The sequence below is a fragment of the Mustela nigripes genome, chromosome 1 (assembly GCF_022355385.1).
Source record: "Mustela nigripes isolate SB6536 chromosome 1, MUSNIG.SB6536, whole genome shotgun sequence".
NCBI lineage: Eukaryota > Metazoa > Chordata > Mammalia > Carnivora > Mustelidae > Mustela > Mustela nigripes.
Window position 1 is genome coordinate 161,033,998 of NC_081557.1, and position 16,160 is coordinate 161,050,157.

The 16,160-nt window shown below is 36.0% G+C and overlaps 1 non-coding gene and 1 pseudogene across 1 annotated transcript; both read left to right on the plus strand.

Annotated features, from left to right (window-relative positions):
* Positions 1-16,160, plus strand: part of LOC132026598 (large ribosomal subunit protein uL11-like) — a 117,051-nt pseudogene that overhangs the window by 37,123 nt on the left and 63,768 nt on the right.
* On the plus strand, positions 15,253-15,359 carry LOC132009406 (U6 spliceosomal RNA). The gene has a single exon (XR_009401904.1). It is a non-coding gene; the product is annotated as a U6 spliceosomal RNA (small nuclear RNA).

Genomic DNA, 16,160 nt, shown 5'->3' on the forward strand with positions numbered 1-16,160 from the left:
TGATGGGGGTGAGGACCCACGGCGTTGGCAACTGAACCCTTTACATCCCTCCAGCTACAGATAATGATTCTAATTTTTCTACACCGTTACCAACACTTACGATTTTCTGCCTTTTTTATTATAACCATGCTAGTGCCTGTGAAGTGGTATCCTGTGATTTCATTTGCATTTTCCTGATGTCTAATCATGTCGAGCATTCTTCAAGTATTTTTTAGCCGTTTATATATCTTCTTTGGAAAAAAGTGTCCATTTAGATCCTTTACACACTTTTAAATTTTGTCATTTGTCTTTGGTTATTGAGTTTTAAGAGAGTGTGTGTGTGTGTGTGTGTGTGTGTGTTCGGTCACACATATGATTTAATAAACAGATATACTTATTACAGAAAATTCCTCACATGTTGTATGCTGTCATTTCACTTTTTTGGTGCTGTACTTTAACATGATAAAATGCATAAATATTTATTGGCTAAATGAATGAACTCTTACATCCATCTAATTATTTCTTTTTTTATATTGAATTAATGCCCTTAAGGTCCATTCATAAATGGCAAGATGACCTTCTTTCTCATGGCTGAATAATATTTCTGTGTGTGTGTGTCTATGTATGTGTATATACATTTATAACTCACTTTCTGCCAGACACGTGGGTTTTTTCCATATTTTAGCTCTCATGAATAATGCTGAAATAAGCATGGGAGTACAGACATCTTTTCAATATCCTGTTTTCATTTCCAGTAGCCATGCAAGATCACTCAGTAATAGGACTTCTGGATCATATAGTAGTTCTATTTTGGGGGGGTGTTTGAGGAACTCCATACTGTTTTCCATAGTGGCTGTACCAATGTACATTCGACTAAAACTGCACAAGTGTTCCTTTTTCTCCACAACCTCATCAAAACTTATTATCTCTTGTCTTCTTGATGATAGCTATTCTAACAGGTGTGAGGTACTATATCATTATAGTCTTCATTTGCATTCCCTGATGCTTAGTGATGTTGAACACCCTTTCATGGACCTGTTAGCCATTTGTGTGTCCTCTTAGGGGAAAAAAAAAAAAAAGTCTGTCCAGTCCCTATGCCCATTTTTAATAGGATTGTTTCTTTGTTATTGAGTTGTATTTCTTCATTTTGTTCTAATTATTTCTTCGTTTCAATTAATACATTCTTCATGTATAACGTACTACTTTCTCATGGACTTATATTCCCCTGGATATATCAGCTACTGGCTGATTATTAGTCATGTAAGGGAGGAATCAATCATGACACGGAGATTTTTGCCCCTGTGGTGATTTAGGGTGTGGCTACACTACTCCGGACCCATCTCAGGGAAGCGAGTTTCTACCATTACAATCTGCTCAACCATCGCTGACCTCTTTCTTCCCACATGCCACCATCCCAAGGTTACCCATCTCAAGCAAAAATTCTCACCCCTTGATCAACATGATGTTCTTCTAGATTTTATTTTAGTTAAGTTTAAAATCAGTATCACAGCTTTTCTTTGTATTGATATTTTCCAGTATATCTTTTTGGTCTCTGGCATTATTCTTTGCCTTAATCTACTTCTCTCACCTAAAATCACTTAAATGAAGAGTGGGAGAAGAAAATATTTCAGAACTCCCCCACTTATTTGATAAAGATACTGTGTCACCTCTGGCTTGTTCTGCTGTGGTACCACGTTTTTCAGTCCCACAATAACACAGGTGCAGACAATTATCTCTCCCTCCCCAGCCCATGATTAAATAAGGAAGAAAGAAATGCACAACTATAAAGCTCTCACTCAGTCTGAGGCACCTATTTTTGCTCTGACCCGAACTCTCAGTGTCCACATTACAGATGTGACCCCAAAAGTCATCTTTTTTTTTTTTCAAAGATTTTATTTATTTATTTGACAGAGATCACAAGTAGGCAGAGAGGCAGGCAGAGAGAGAGAGAGGAGGAAGCAGGCTCCCTGCTGAGCAGAGAGCCCGATGCGGGGCTGGATCCCAGGACCCTGAGATCATGACCTGAGCCAAAAGCAGAGGCTTTAACCTACTGAGCCACCCAGGCGCCCCCCAAAAGTCATCTTTACCCAGAACTTCCTTACCATGTGTCTTAGGTTATTGAATCCTTAGTGTCATTCTTTTTTCCATTTCTGGTTTTCAGTTTAAGGGGTAAGGCAGCAGCCATGCTAGGTTATCTTGTCAGGAATCAGAAGCATTTTTTTGTTGTTAATTATTTGTAACTAGAAATTCCCTCATATTTATGATTCTAACTCTGTGTCACTGAGTATCCTTGCCACTTTCCCTAGAGGCTTAATAACATTTAACTAAGATCTAGAAATAACCTTTAAAATACTGTTTATAAAGATATCACCAGGGATTCACTGAACACTTGCAACTTAAATATATTTACTAATAATATAAGAAAGAGAGTAAACATGGAAAGGAAGGGCTTGAGAACAAAGTGTAGACAGAACAATCTTTTTTCAAAGACACAGTGTGGACAAAATTCTAACTAAAGGTAATATTTTGGGGACAAAGAAAAATTGGGGACGTAAGGACAATAGGGCATAAGAGAATTTTAGACAGGTTGCCCTTTCAAAATGTCCTTCAAATATTAAATTTTCCCACCTTGTTTATGTAGAGTTCTAGCTCTGTTACTGCATTTAGACCAAACTAGATGATTATGTCATCTAAAAAAAAATGAAGCTTATTTCTAATTTTTGTTTTATAGCTGTTTTAAGAAATCTGCAGTCTGTAAAACAAAAAGTTTCATTTGCAGAATAGCCGTTTTCTTGGTCTAGTTATAAGTAGTATCTTAAGAGTTTATTCTTTCTGATAGGTTTTTTAATTTGAAAAAGATGCAAAGTCTTCAGAAAACTCAATCCATCTCAGAGAGGTTTTTTTTCCCCCATTTCTTTCCATGGCATAAAATGTGCTTGTCAAAGAATTTTGATGTGACTAATATTGAAATAACAGGGACAGTTCTGTAGAGTTATTTATGGGCTGTGTTCAACAAGAAAAAAGAAGGATCTGCCAGTTAAAATTTCAGGCTGTCTCCCACTATAGTAGATGATAGATGAATTTCAGAGTTGTAATTGCATATTGATAAAACTGACTTAGAAACATCCTGGGGTCTACAAACCAGTTAAATCTCCCCCTTGGTACAGAGGTTACTTGCTATTTCTATACCTCTCTAACAAGGCAGAATGATTGCTGTTCATTGTAAAACCTGCATGTGTAAGGTATTAGTCTTTGGAATCCCTCACACGTTCTGTATTATTTTCAGCTGTCATAAAGTGAACAGAAAATCTAAAGTAAATTATAATCTGAATGGATTAAAAATGGAAAGTATTAGGATATTCTACTAAGCCACAATTTTTGTCTTTTAGTCAAATGACTCAAACTTCTTAAGTATAGTTAACATAGAACCAAATCTTTACATTGTCTAAAACCATGAAATTATAAAAACATAAAAATGTCAAATAATCTACATGTTAAATTCAAAATAGTTCTCATTCTTTATAGTTCCAAATCTAAACACCAATATAAGATAGTAATGATGGTTTGTTAGCTATTTGTTCATAAACTCAACCATTTTTATTGAGCCAGACATTCTTCCATGTTCTAAAGATTTGCAGTGTACAACACAGAAAGTCACTTTGTCAGGGAGCTTACATTTGGTTGGGAGGGAAGGACAATTAGCAAGTAAATAAATAATGGGATAAATTCAGATTTCGATCTTAACTATGAAGAGTAGAAAACAAAAAAGTGGTATATTGGTGTGGGTATCATTAGATAGGGTGCTCTAGGAAAGAACTCTCTAAAATTGAGATATTACATCTAACATTTTAATGATAAGAAGGAGTCAAGCATGTGAAGATCAGAGGGAAAAACATTCTATGCAGTATAAAAGACCAGAACAAAAGAGAAGGAAATCAAATAAAGCAAATGATTAAATAAAAACTTGAAACTTGATTGAATTCAGTAATCATCTTAATTAACAGAACACTGTCAGGTCATGACTACAGGTATTTGTTTGGCTGCAGCAATCTGTGTATGTCCATGGCCCAGGCATAATTACCTATAGCTCCCCTGTTCACTCTTAAAATGTTCTGGTTTCAAGAAGAAATGGTGTGATCACTCTGACTATAAATCTGAGATCATTGTAACTATTTTTAGGGAAATATTAGAAATTTTGAATATTAATTTTACTGGATTTATTGTACTTAAAACTGAGAAAACTGCTTTTACTCATCACAGTCTATTGTCTTAAGAGAATTCTTTGAGATGAGAGCAATTCATTTTATCTTTTCCTATGATCCTCATACTGTTATCTAGCTATGTACTTTAAAGCTCCAAAAAACAAAAATAAAACTAAATACAGAAAACAAAATTGAAGAGATGTTGCCTATTTCTTTCATTGTCTTTATTTTCCTGTTGGTCTTTGTAATGTACTTGGAAAGTGGCACTATGCAAATAAAAGTGATTGAATTGACTTTCACCGTGTTCCTTCATGTGTTCTCATCCATGGGTTTATTTTCCAATTTTCTTCGATCTATACAGAGGAGAATCCTTCATGATCTGAAGCCAGTTGAAAGGCTGATATCTCCAGATGCCTCAGGACTGGACAAGGAGACCAAGAGTTTGTTTTTTGTTTTTTAAGATTATTTATTTATTTATTTATTTGACAGAGAGAGAGATCACAAGGAGGCAGAGAGGGAGGCAGAGAGAGAGGGGAAAGCAGGCTCCCTGCTGAGCAAAGAGCCGGATGTGGCTGGGGTCTTGGGGTCCTGGATCCCAGGACCCTAAGATCATGACCTGAACCGAAGGCAGAGGCTTAACCCATTGAGCTACCCAGGGGCCTCGAGACCAATAGTTTAAAAAGTAGAATATTTGTCAGCATAAATGTGCCAAAGGGACATTCTTTCAATTTTCAAGCTCTGTAACCCTTTTTTTTTTTAAGAAAAGCACTTAATACAAATAGAGAGAGATGATAGTAGATAGATATTTTAAAGCACTGTTATATAGTTATAATACATATGTAAAATATTATGTTACATATATATAAAATACTACACTTTAAGAGGAACATGAATATACTGGAAAAAATTTTACTTGCACAGAGTTTTTAAAATATAGGATTTGAAATAGTAAAAATACAGCAGATCATATATTGGAAATATAATTATCTAAAATTCATCCTTTAAATTGTTCAGCATCTCCTATATGTAAGAGATATAATATATAAGATATATATAAGATATAAAATATAATATATAATATAATAATAAAATAATAATATATACGACATAGTAAGAGATAATAAGCTATCATGCTTAGTAAGTTCAATACTATTCCCACAAGAGCTTATGTATTAAGAAATTAAGAAGGCCTTCCATAGGCAATTTAAACTGTCTTCAACTACATGAAAGCTACTTAGAGGAGAGGGATTAGATTGATTAGATTGATTAGATTGTATTGTCTTGGAAGGGAAAATAAGGATCAAGAGACCTAGGCCAAAACTTCGAAGAGTGGGTAACAAAGATAAGCTTGCATTTCATTTTCAGTATCAAAGATTTGAAAAAGTTAATATTCTCACAGTTGAGTGTTATCTAATTCTTATTTCTAGAATTAAGTTCTTTATTCCCACTAATTAGGCTGTGGGTGGTACAGAAGTAATATTTTTATGACCAGTTTAATATAAGCTTCCTACTATAAATTTATTTACTTTCTTGAAAACAAAAACACTGAAATAATGTGCATCACCTGCAATTGTAATATTGTCCACGTTAAAAGTGTCAGTTTTTAAAGTGTCAAAGTTACAACAGGAATGAAACATGTCAAAGAAGGGACAGGAGGGACCCTGAGTGTTCCTGGACGCAGCACTTTCTAATGGTCATTGTTTCTCCACCAGGATGGTTCAGTATATTGGGATTTTTGATATGATTCAATGATTACTTATTTATCTAAATTAAATTCTAAATCACTTAATACATTTCTGGAAAAACAGAATTACTGAGCTATTCATGCTTGCTTAAACAAAATATTGTTAAATTCTTAATCATGCCCAAACCTAGCACATTTCTTGTCATTATAGCAAAATAAAAAGAAAACAATCAGTAGGAAAAAATTTCTACTTCCTGAACAGTTCACTAAAAAATGCAGATGTGACTGTAGGACCCAAAAAGATCTTTCCAAAGTCAGAATGCTATTTGGACACTGAGGAGTCTAGCTCCAGGCTTAAATCCTGTGTTACCTTAAACTCTCAGGATCAACAGCCAGAAACTCAATATAAGGTTTTGCCCAATAGTCTGCATAAGGGAGGGAAGGGGGAATGATTCAGCCCCACCATCTCCATGGCTCAGTTGCCCTCACACTCTCACACGTGTCTCTGCATTTCTCACCCAGGCCCCTCATTTGAAGGCCTCCATATTGGGAGTCTCAGCTGAGTCACTTTAACCCACTTTGACTCAGCAGTTTCCCATTTCTAGCTTCTCTCCCTTCCCCCACCCACAGGTCCATAAAAGATAGGAGTTTTTGTCAGGGGCTCTTCATCAATGAGATGATATCTCCCATTTTTGTTGCATCCCCCTGACACTCCCCTTACGCTGTTCTAGGAGAAAAACGGAATACCAGCGGGCTAGTAGTGGTGCCTGCTTTCTTGCCTTTTGTTTGCACCATCATCCTAAGTGAAAAAAGGCTTGGTTGTTACTTTCACTTTGTCTCATTGTCAGAACTGACCACATTGACACCTGATGGCATGGCAACCACTAAGTGGTTTTTGGATACTAAGTCTACCTTGAAAGTTGTGTACAGAAAAAAGATGGCCAGCATCCCTTCTGCAAAAATCATAAGGGGAATTATAACACTGCCATCATGGCACATGTTATTTGGTGCTATGACTGGAAATTAGCAAATATGAAACATCATAGGAGAACTGCAGTACAATCCAGATCTTCTCAGAGGCATCTATTGGCCAATCAGCGTAATAAAATGCAAATATCTGTATAATCAATTAAGGAAATACTTCTGATCTTCTTAAGCCCTGCTCAGATCCTATAGTCTACTCTCCTCCCCACCAATTCTCACGACATTTCTACCCACAGGTGTAGATAATCTACACTTCTCATGTTGTTTTATTATATTTCCTTCAGATTTCAACCATCCCATCTGCTTTGCTATTACTTTCCTTAGAACAGAGTTAATTGGGGGTGCTTGGGTGGCTCAGTGGGTTAAGCTGCTGCCTTTGGCTCAGGTCATGATCTCAGAGTCCTGGGATCGAGTCCCTCATTGGGCTCTCTGCTCAGCAGCGAGCCTGCTTCCCTTTCTCTCTCTGCCTGCCTGTCTGTGTACTTGTGATCTCTCTCTGTCAAATAAATAAATAAAATCTCAAAAAAAAAAAAAAAAAAGAACAGAGTTATTTGTGCATGCCTCTGTCTCCCTCCATATATTGTTAACTCCTAGCATACCACCTTGCAACCATTATCACACCCAAAACATTTTAATTGGCACTGTTTTGTAATAAGTGTTCAAAATACATTTGTTAATTTGAATTATTCATTTGCATTTGAAAATCGTAAGAGAAATTCATCACTATATAGCTTTAAAAGATAAGCCTTATCCAGGAAATTCTTCTGATAGAATTTCCAGTTAAGACCGTTTTTTTAATTATACTTTTTATTTTGAGATAGTTTAACTTTGAGGTACATTCACATACAATTACAAGAAATAATACAGAGGTATCTTATGTATACTTTATCCAGTGTCCTTCATTGGTACCACTTTCAAAACTAAGGTCCAACACCCCAACCAAGATCTCAAGATCGATACAATCAAGGTACAAAACAGTGTGGTCACCAGGATTTTTCTTGTTATTCTTCTATGTTCACGCCCACTACCCTCCCACCTCCACTACCTCCTTATCCCCTGACAACCAGTATTTTAAGAATGTTATATAAATGAAAGTATGCCTTTGGGTTTATATGTAACCTGTGGAATAGGCTTTGCTTTTATCAGCATACTTTTCTGGATATATATCCATGTTAATTCTAGTAGTTTGTTCGTTTTTATTGCTGAGTAGAATTCTATACCACGGTATTTTTAACCATTCATCTATTGAAAGACATCTGGATTATTCCCATTTTACATTCCCACCAGCAGTGTATAAGTCATCCAGTTTCTCCATATCCTTGCCAGAATTTGGTGTCATTGATATTTATTTTTAATTTTAGCAATTTTGTTAGGTTTTAGTGTAAACTCATTGTGCTTTTTTAACTCCCATTTCCCTTCCCTAATGGCAAATGACATCAAACATCTTTTCATGTACTTATTTGCCACTTGTGTATCCTCATTGACAAAATATTTCATCATGTCTTTTGCCCATCTTCTAATGGAATTGTTTGTTTTTGTTTGTTTGTTACTGTTGAAATTTGAAAGTTCCTGATATATTCTAAATAATAGTCCTTTGTTAAATATATAATTTTCAAATGTTTTCTCACAGTCTTCCCAGTCTGTAGCAAGTCCTTTCATTATGTTAGCAAAATCTTCTGAAGAGCAAGAGTCTTTAGCTTTGAAGCCCAATTTATCATTTTTTCCTATTAAGGATTGTGCTTTTGAAGCCTAGTCTAAGATTTTTTTTTTTGTCTAGCCTTAGATCCTAAAAATTTTCTTCAATTTTCTCATGTTTTATAGTTTTATATTTTAAAGTTAAGTCCATGATACATTTTTGAGTTAATTTTTTGCATAAGGTATGAGATGTTGGTCAAGATTTACTTATTTATTTATTTATTTATTTATTTATTTAATCTATGAATGTCCAGTTGTTCCAGCACCATGTTTTAAAATCCCATCTTTTTCTCCACTGAATGGGTTTTTCATCATTGTCAAAATTCATTTGGTCATATTTGCATGGGCCTATTCCCATCTTTTCTGTTCTTTTCCTTTGATGTATATGTCCATTCTTCTGCCAATATAATGCAGTCTTGGTTGCTATAGCTCTGTAAAAGTCTTAAAATTGGGTAGAGTGATTCTTCCTTCCTTATATTTCTTTTTCAAAATTTCTTTATTCTAGAATCAGAAGATGACAGTGACACAGGAGGACCCTAGGCTTGTCTTGTCCCATGAACACAACTAAATAACTATCAAATCATCCTAAATATACCAGAAATCAAACTGAAGACCCACAGAACAAACTCCACAACTAAAGAGAGACAGGGGAACACACTGAAGAAGGTACAAAGTATGGAGATGTGATCTAAAGGATAGATGGATAGTCCTTTGTTAAAGGAGGGGAAGGATTTGTGATTTCAGAGTAGGGTGAGAGAGAGAGGAACACTCAGGGGAACACACAAGGAAAGCCTGTCTCCAAAGACATTGGCTTGGAAAATGACAGGGGCTGAATTTCATGAGTTCTTGCAAACAGAAGGGCTTAAAGCCTAGAGTTTTAAAGGTCATTTTTTAGAGTTTTAAAGCTCCATTTTGGGATGGAGCCATGGTGGAAATGACCTGCTCCTGGAGAGAAGGCAGGCAAACAACCTGGGAGCAGAGAGTGTGGAAATAGCAATCTAAAGAATGCCTGGAGCATATGTTTGCTCTTCTCAAGGCAGTCCCTAAGAGGCAGTGTTCAAGGGGAAGCGTCCCCAGGAAGAAAGGAACTGCCAAGCTCCATTTCCTTTCTCCAGGCTACAACACAGACATGGAGCCACCTGAGGAAAGTAGCTAGTCTTGGACACTGGCTGCCTAACTTGCTTACACAAAGCCTACTCCCCACTGTGTTCTGGCAGTCTGCCTTGTCAGTCAAGCTTGCCTCACTCCCAGGACAGCAGGACCCTCCCCCAAAACACCAGCACATACCCTCCCCACACCACATCTCTTGGCCACACCTGCTCTGCACGGCTCAGTTCTGGTGGAGTTGGTATCAGGACTCACTTCACAAGGAGACCAGAGTACACCTAGTTAAAACCCAACACATTCAGGCCAGGAGCCAAGCACTGCCCACAGCAGGCAAGGAGAGCCTCTGAAGATGACTGGCCTGAAGGACAGATAACCAAAACATAACAGCAGAGCTTGCACAGCAAACACCAAGACCCTAGACATTATATTGCCTCTTTTTCACTAGGCCATTATTTCAAGAGAATGAGACATAACTAGCTTTTCTAAAACACAGCAGAAGGCAGAGATTTAAACAAAAAGCCAAGAGGAGGCATTTGTCCCAAATGAAAGAACAAGACAAGGCCACGGCCAGAGATCTAAGCAAAACAGATATAAGTAACATGCCTGATGGAGAACTTTATTTATTTTTAAAGATTTATTTATTTCAGAGACAGAGCAACACACTACAAGCAGGGGGAGGAGCAGAGGGAGAAAAATTCAAGCAGACTCCACGGTGAGCATGAACGTGGACATGGGGCCATCTCAGGACCCTGAGATCATGACCTGAGTTGAAATTAAGAGTCAGATGCTTACTGGCTGAGCCAACCAGGCACCCCAGTGGAGAATTTAAAGTAATGATCATAAGAATATTCACTAGGTTTGAGAAAAGAGTGAGACACTAGTGAGACCCTTACCACAGAGGTAAAAGAGTTAAAAAAAGAATGAGTCAGAGATGAAGAATGTAATAAATGAGTTTGGAAGCAGGTTTGATGCAATGAACAGCAGGCTGGAGAAGCAGAGGAACAAATTAGTGATCTAGAAGACAAAATAATGGAAAATAATGAAGCTGAACAAAAGAAGAAGAATTGTGCAACTGAGAATAAATTTAGGGAGCTCACTAACTCTATCAAACAAAGAAACATTCAGATTATAGGAGTCCCAGCAGAAGAGAGAAAAGAGTACAAAAAATTTATTTTAAGAAATAATAGCAGAAAATTTCCTTAATCTCAGGAAGGAAACAAACAACCAGATTTAGGAGGCACAGAGAATTCCTATCAAAATCAACAGAAGCAGGCCAACAGTAAGACATATCGTAATTAAATGTGCAAAATATAATGATAAAGAAAAAAATCTTAAAAGCAAGAAGAGAAAGGAATCTTTAACTTACAAGGGAAAACTCAAAACGGTAGCTGGAGATTTCTCAACAGAAAATTGTCCAGCCCTGGGCACCTGGGTGGCTCAGTTGGTTAGGTGACTGCCTTCAGCTCAGATTGTGATCCTGGAGTCCTGGGATTAAATCCCACATCAGGCTACCTGCTTGGCAGGGAGTCTGCTTCTCCCTCTGACTCTCCCTTCCTCTCATGCCTCTCTCTCTCTCATTCTTTCTCTCTCTCCCAAATGGATACATAAAATTTTTAGAAAGAAAGAAAGAAAGGAAGAAATTTGTCAAACCAGGAGGGAGTAGCATGATATATTCAAAGTACTAAATGGGAAAAATTTGCAGGCAAGAATATTCTATCTAGCAAAGCTATCATTCAAAATAAGAGAGATAAAGAATTTCTCAGACAAACAAAACATAAAGAAGTTTATGACCACTAAACCAGCCCTGCAAGAAATATTAAAGGGGACTCTGAGCACAAAAGAGAGATAAAAAGTGACAAAGAAAAGAAAGGATTAGAGAAAAGCTTCAGAAACAATGACCAAACAAATAATAAAATGGCACTAAATACATATCCATCAATAATTACATTGAATGTAAATGGACTAAATATATCAATCAAAGCAATAGGATGTCAGAATAGATAAACAAACAAGACCCATCTAAAGGTTGCCTATAAGAGACTCATTTTAGACTTAAAGCCTCCTGAATATTAAAAGTGAGGGGACAGGGAAACATTTTTCATGCAAATAGATGTCAAAAGAAAGCTAGAACAGCAATACTTCTATAAGAAAAACGAGACTTTAAAACAAATACTAAAAAAGAAACAAAGAACACTGTATAATCATAAAGGGTACAACCCAACAAGATATAACAATTGCAAATATTTGCACAGCCAACATGGGAGCACCCAAATACATAAAATGGGTAATAACAAAAATAAAGAAAATAAATGATAAAATAATAATAATAATAAAATAATAAATGATAATAAATAAATGACAAATAAATAAATAAATTATAAAAACATAGTAATAGCAGGGGACTTGAAAAGCTTACAGCAATGGACAAATCATTGAAACGGAAAATCAGTAAGGAAACAAAGCTTTGAATAACACACTGGACCAGATGGATTTAACACGTATATACAGAAAATTTCATCCTAAAACATCAGAATACACATTCTTTACAACTCTCCAGAATAGAGCACATACTAAGTCACAAATAAGGCCTCAACAAGTATAAAACACTCAAAGCCATACTATGTACCTTTTCTGACCACAGCACTATGAAACCAGAAGTCAACCACAAGACAGAAATTTGGAAGGACGACAAATACATGGAGATTAAAAAACAGTCTACTAAATAATGAATGGATCAGCCAGAAAATCAAAGAAAATATATGAGAAAAAGTGGAAATGAAAACACAATGATCCAAAACCTTTGGGATATAGCAAGAGTGGTCCTAAGAGGGAAGTATACAGCCTACCTTAAGAAGCAAGAAAAATCTTATATATACAACCTAGTCCTACACCTAAAGGAGCTAGAAAAATAATACACAAAGCCTGAAGCCATAAGAAGGAAGGAAATAACAAAGATTAGATCAGAAATAAATCATTTAGAAATTAAACAACAACAATAGAACAGATCAATAAAACCATTATTGGTTTTTTGAAAAAAAAACCATTATTGGTTCTTTGAAAAAATAAAATTGATAAACCTCTAGCCAGATTTATCAAAAAGAAAAGACAAAGGCCCCAAATAAATAAAATCATAAATGAGAACAGAGAAACAATAACCAACACCACAGAAATACAAACAATTGTAAGAGAATATTATGAAAATAACTACATGACAACAAATTGGACAACCTAGAAGAAATGGACACATTTCTAGAAACATAGATACTACCAAAACTGGAAGAAGAAGAAATAGAAAATTCAAACTGACCAATAACTAGCAAAGAAACAGAATCACTAATCAAAAAACTCCCAAAAAACCAAAAAGTCCAGGGTCAGATGGTTTCACAAGCAAATTCTAGCACACAAAGAGGAGTTAATACGCATTGTTTCCAAACTATTCTAGAAAAATAGAAAAGGAAGAAAAACTTCCAAATTCATTCTATGTGGCCAGCATTATCCTGACACCAAAACCAGATAAAGACTTCACTAAAATTGAACTACAGGCCAATATCCCTGATGAACATGTATGCAAAAATTCTCAATAAAATACTAGCAAAGAGAATCCAACAATACATGAAAAGAATCATTCACCAAGATCAAATGAGATTTACTCCCATGTTGCAAGGGTGATTCAGTATTCACAAATCAATCACTATGATGCACCACTTTAATAATAGAAAGAATAAGAACCATTTGATCATTTCAATAGATGTTGAATAAGCATTTGACAAAGTAAAATATCCACTCATGATAAAGTTGGTTTAGAGGGAACATACCTGAACATAATAAAGGCCATCTATGAAAAACCCACAGCTAATATCATCCTTAATGGGGGAAAACTGAGAGTTTTTCCTCATGGTCAGGAACAAGACAGGGATGTTCACTCTCAGCATTACTTAACATAGTACCAGAAGTACTAGCTACAGCCATCAGAAAACACAAAGAAATAAAAGGCATCTAGATTGGCAAGGAAAAAGACAGACTTTCACCCTTTGGAGATGACATGATAGTCTATGCAGAAAACCCAAATGATTCCACCAAAAAATGGATAGAACTGATAAAGAAACTCAATGAAGTCTCAGGATACAAAATCAATGTACAGAAATCTGTTGCATTTCTATATATCAATAATGAAGCAACAGAAAGAGAAATTAAGGAATCAATCCCATTAACAATTACTCTAAAAACAGTAATACATGTAGAAATAAACCTAACCAAAGAAATGAAAGATCTGTACTCTGAAAACTATGAAGCTCTAATTAACAGAACTGAAAAGAACAAAAAGAAATGGAAAAGCATTCTATGCTCATGGATTGGAAAAAATATTGTCAAAATATCTACACTACCCAAAGTAATCTACATACTCGATGAAATCTCTATCAAAATGCCACTAGCATTTTTCAAAGAACTAGAACAAATGATCCTAAAATTTGTATGGAACTACAAAAGACTCTAAAGAGCCAAAGAAACCTTGAAAAGGAAAAAGCAAAGCTGGAGGCATCATAATTTTGGATTTTGAATTATATTATAAAGCTCTGGTGATCAAGAAAATATGGCACTGGCACAAAAATAGAACCATGGATCAATAGAACTAAATCGAAAACCCAGAAAGGATGCCAGAACTATATGGTCAATTAATCTTCAAACAAAGCAGGAAAGAATATCCACTGGAAAAAGGACAGTCTCTTCAACAAATGTGTTGGGAATACTGGACAGGAACATGCAAAAGAATTAAACCAGATCACTTTCTTACACCATACACAAAAATAAATTCAAAATGGATTAAAGACTTAAATATGAGGCCTGAAACTTTCAAAGTCCTAGAGGAGAACACAGGCAGCAATCTATTTGACATCAGCCATAAACTTCCTTCTAGGTATGTCTCCAGAGGCAAGAGAAATAAAAGCAAAAATAAACTATTGAGTCTCCATCAAAATAAAAACTTTTTACACAGCAAAGGAAACAATCAACAAAACTAGAAGGCAGCCTTCAGAATGGGAGGAGATATTTACAAATGACATATCTGATAAACAGTTAGTTTCCAAAATATAAGAAGAAGTTATAGAACTCAACACTCCCCCCAAAATAATCCAATTAACAAATGGGCAGAATACATGAATAGACATTTTTCCTAAGAAGACATACCCATGGCGAGGAGACACATAAAAAGATGCTCAACATCACTCATCATCAGAGAAAAACAAATCAAAACTACAATGAAATATCACTGCAAATCTGTCAGAGTGGCTAAAACAAGAAAACGTAAGAAACAATTGTTGGCAAGGATGTGGAAAAAAAAGGAACACTCTCACACCATGGTGGGAATGCAGTCTGGTGCAACAACTGTGGAAAGCAGTATGAGGAGTCCTCAAAAAGTTAAAACAGAACTACCTTATGACCCAGCAATAGCCCTAATAAGTATTTACCTCAAAGATACAAATATACTGATCTGAAGGGGCATCTGTCCTTCAATGTTTATAGCACCAATGTCCACAAGAGCCAAACTAAGGAAGGAACCCAGATTTCCATCGACAGATGAAAGAATAAAGAAGCTGTGGTATAGTGCTCACTTCAGCAGCACACATACTAAAATTAGAATGATGTAGAGAAGATAAACATGGCCCCTACACAAGGATGATGTGCAAATCCATGAAGTGTTTCATATTTGTGTAGTTTTACTCACATGTGGAATATAAGAAATGTGCAAAGGATCATAAGGGAAGGGAGGAAAAACTGAATGGGAAGAAATCAGAGAGTGAGATAAACCGCGAGAGAGACTCTTAACCCTGGGAAACAAACTGAGGGCTGCTGAAGGGGAGATTAGTGAGGGGATGGAGTAACAGGGTGTTGTGTATTAAGGAGGGCACGTGATGTGATGTGATGAGCACCTGGTATTATACACAACTGATGCATCATTGAACACTACACCTGAAACTAATGATGTCTTATATGTTGCCTAATTGAATTTTAAAAAAAGAAGTGATACATATGGTGGCATATTACTCAACCTTAAAAAAAAAAAGAATGACATCTTGCCATTTTGCAATGATGTAGATGGAGCTAGAGAGGATAACGCTAAGGAAATAAGTCAGAGAATGACACATACCATACAATTTCATTCATATGTGGATTTTAAGAAACAAAAGGGATGAGCGAAAGGGAAAAAAAAAGAATAGAGAGGCAAACCAAGAAACATATTCTTAACTATGGACAACAAACTGATGGTCACCAGAGGGGAGGTGGGCAGTGGGACGGGTTAAATAGGTGTTGGGCATGAAGGAGGGCGCTTGCTGTGATGAGCACTGGGTGCTGTAGGAAGTGTTGCATCAGTATATTGTACACTTGAAACTAATATTACACGGTATGTTAACTAACTGGAATTTAACAACAACTTTAAGAAAAAGGAATGGGGGCACCTGGGTGGCTCAGTGGGTTAAAGCCTCTGCCATTGGCTCAGGTCATGATCCCGG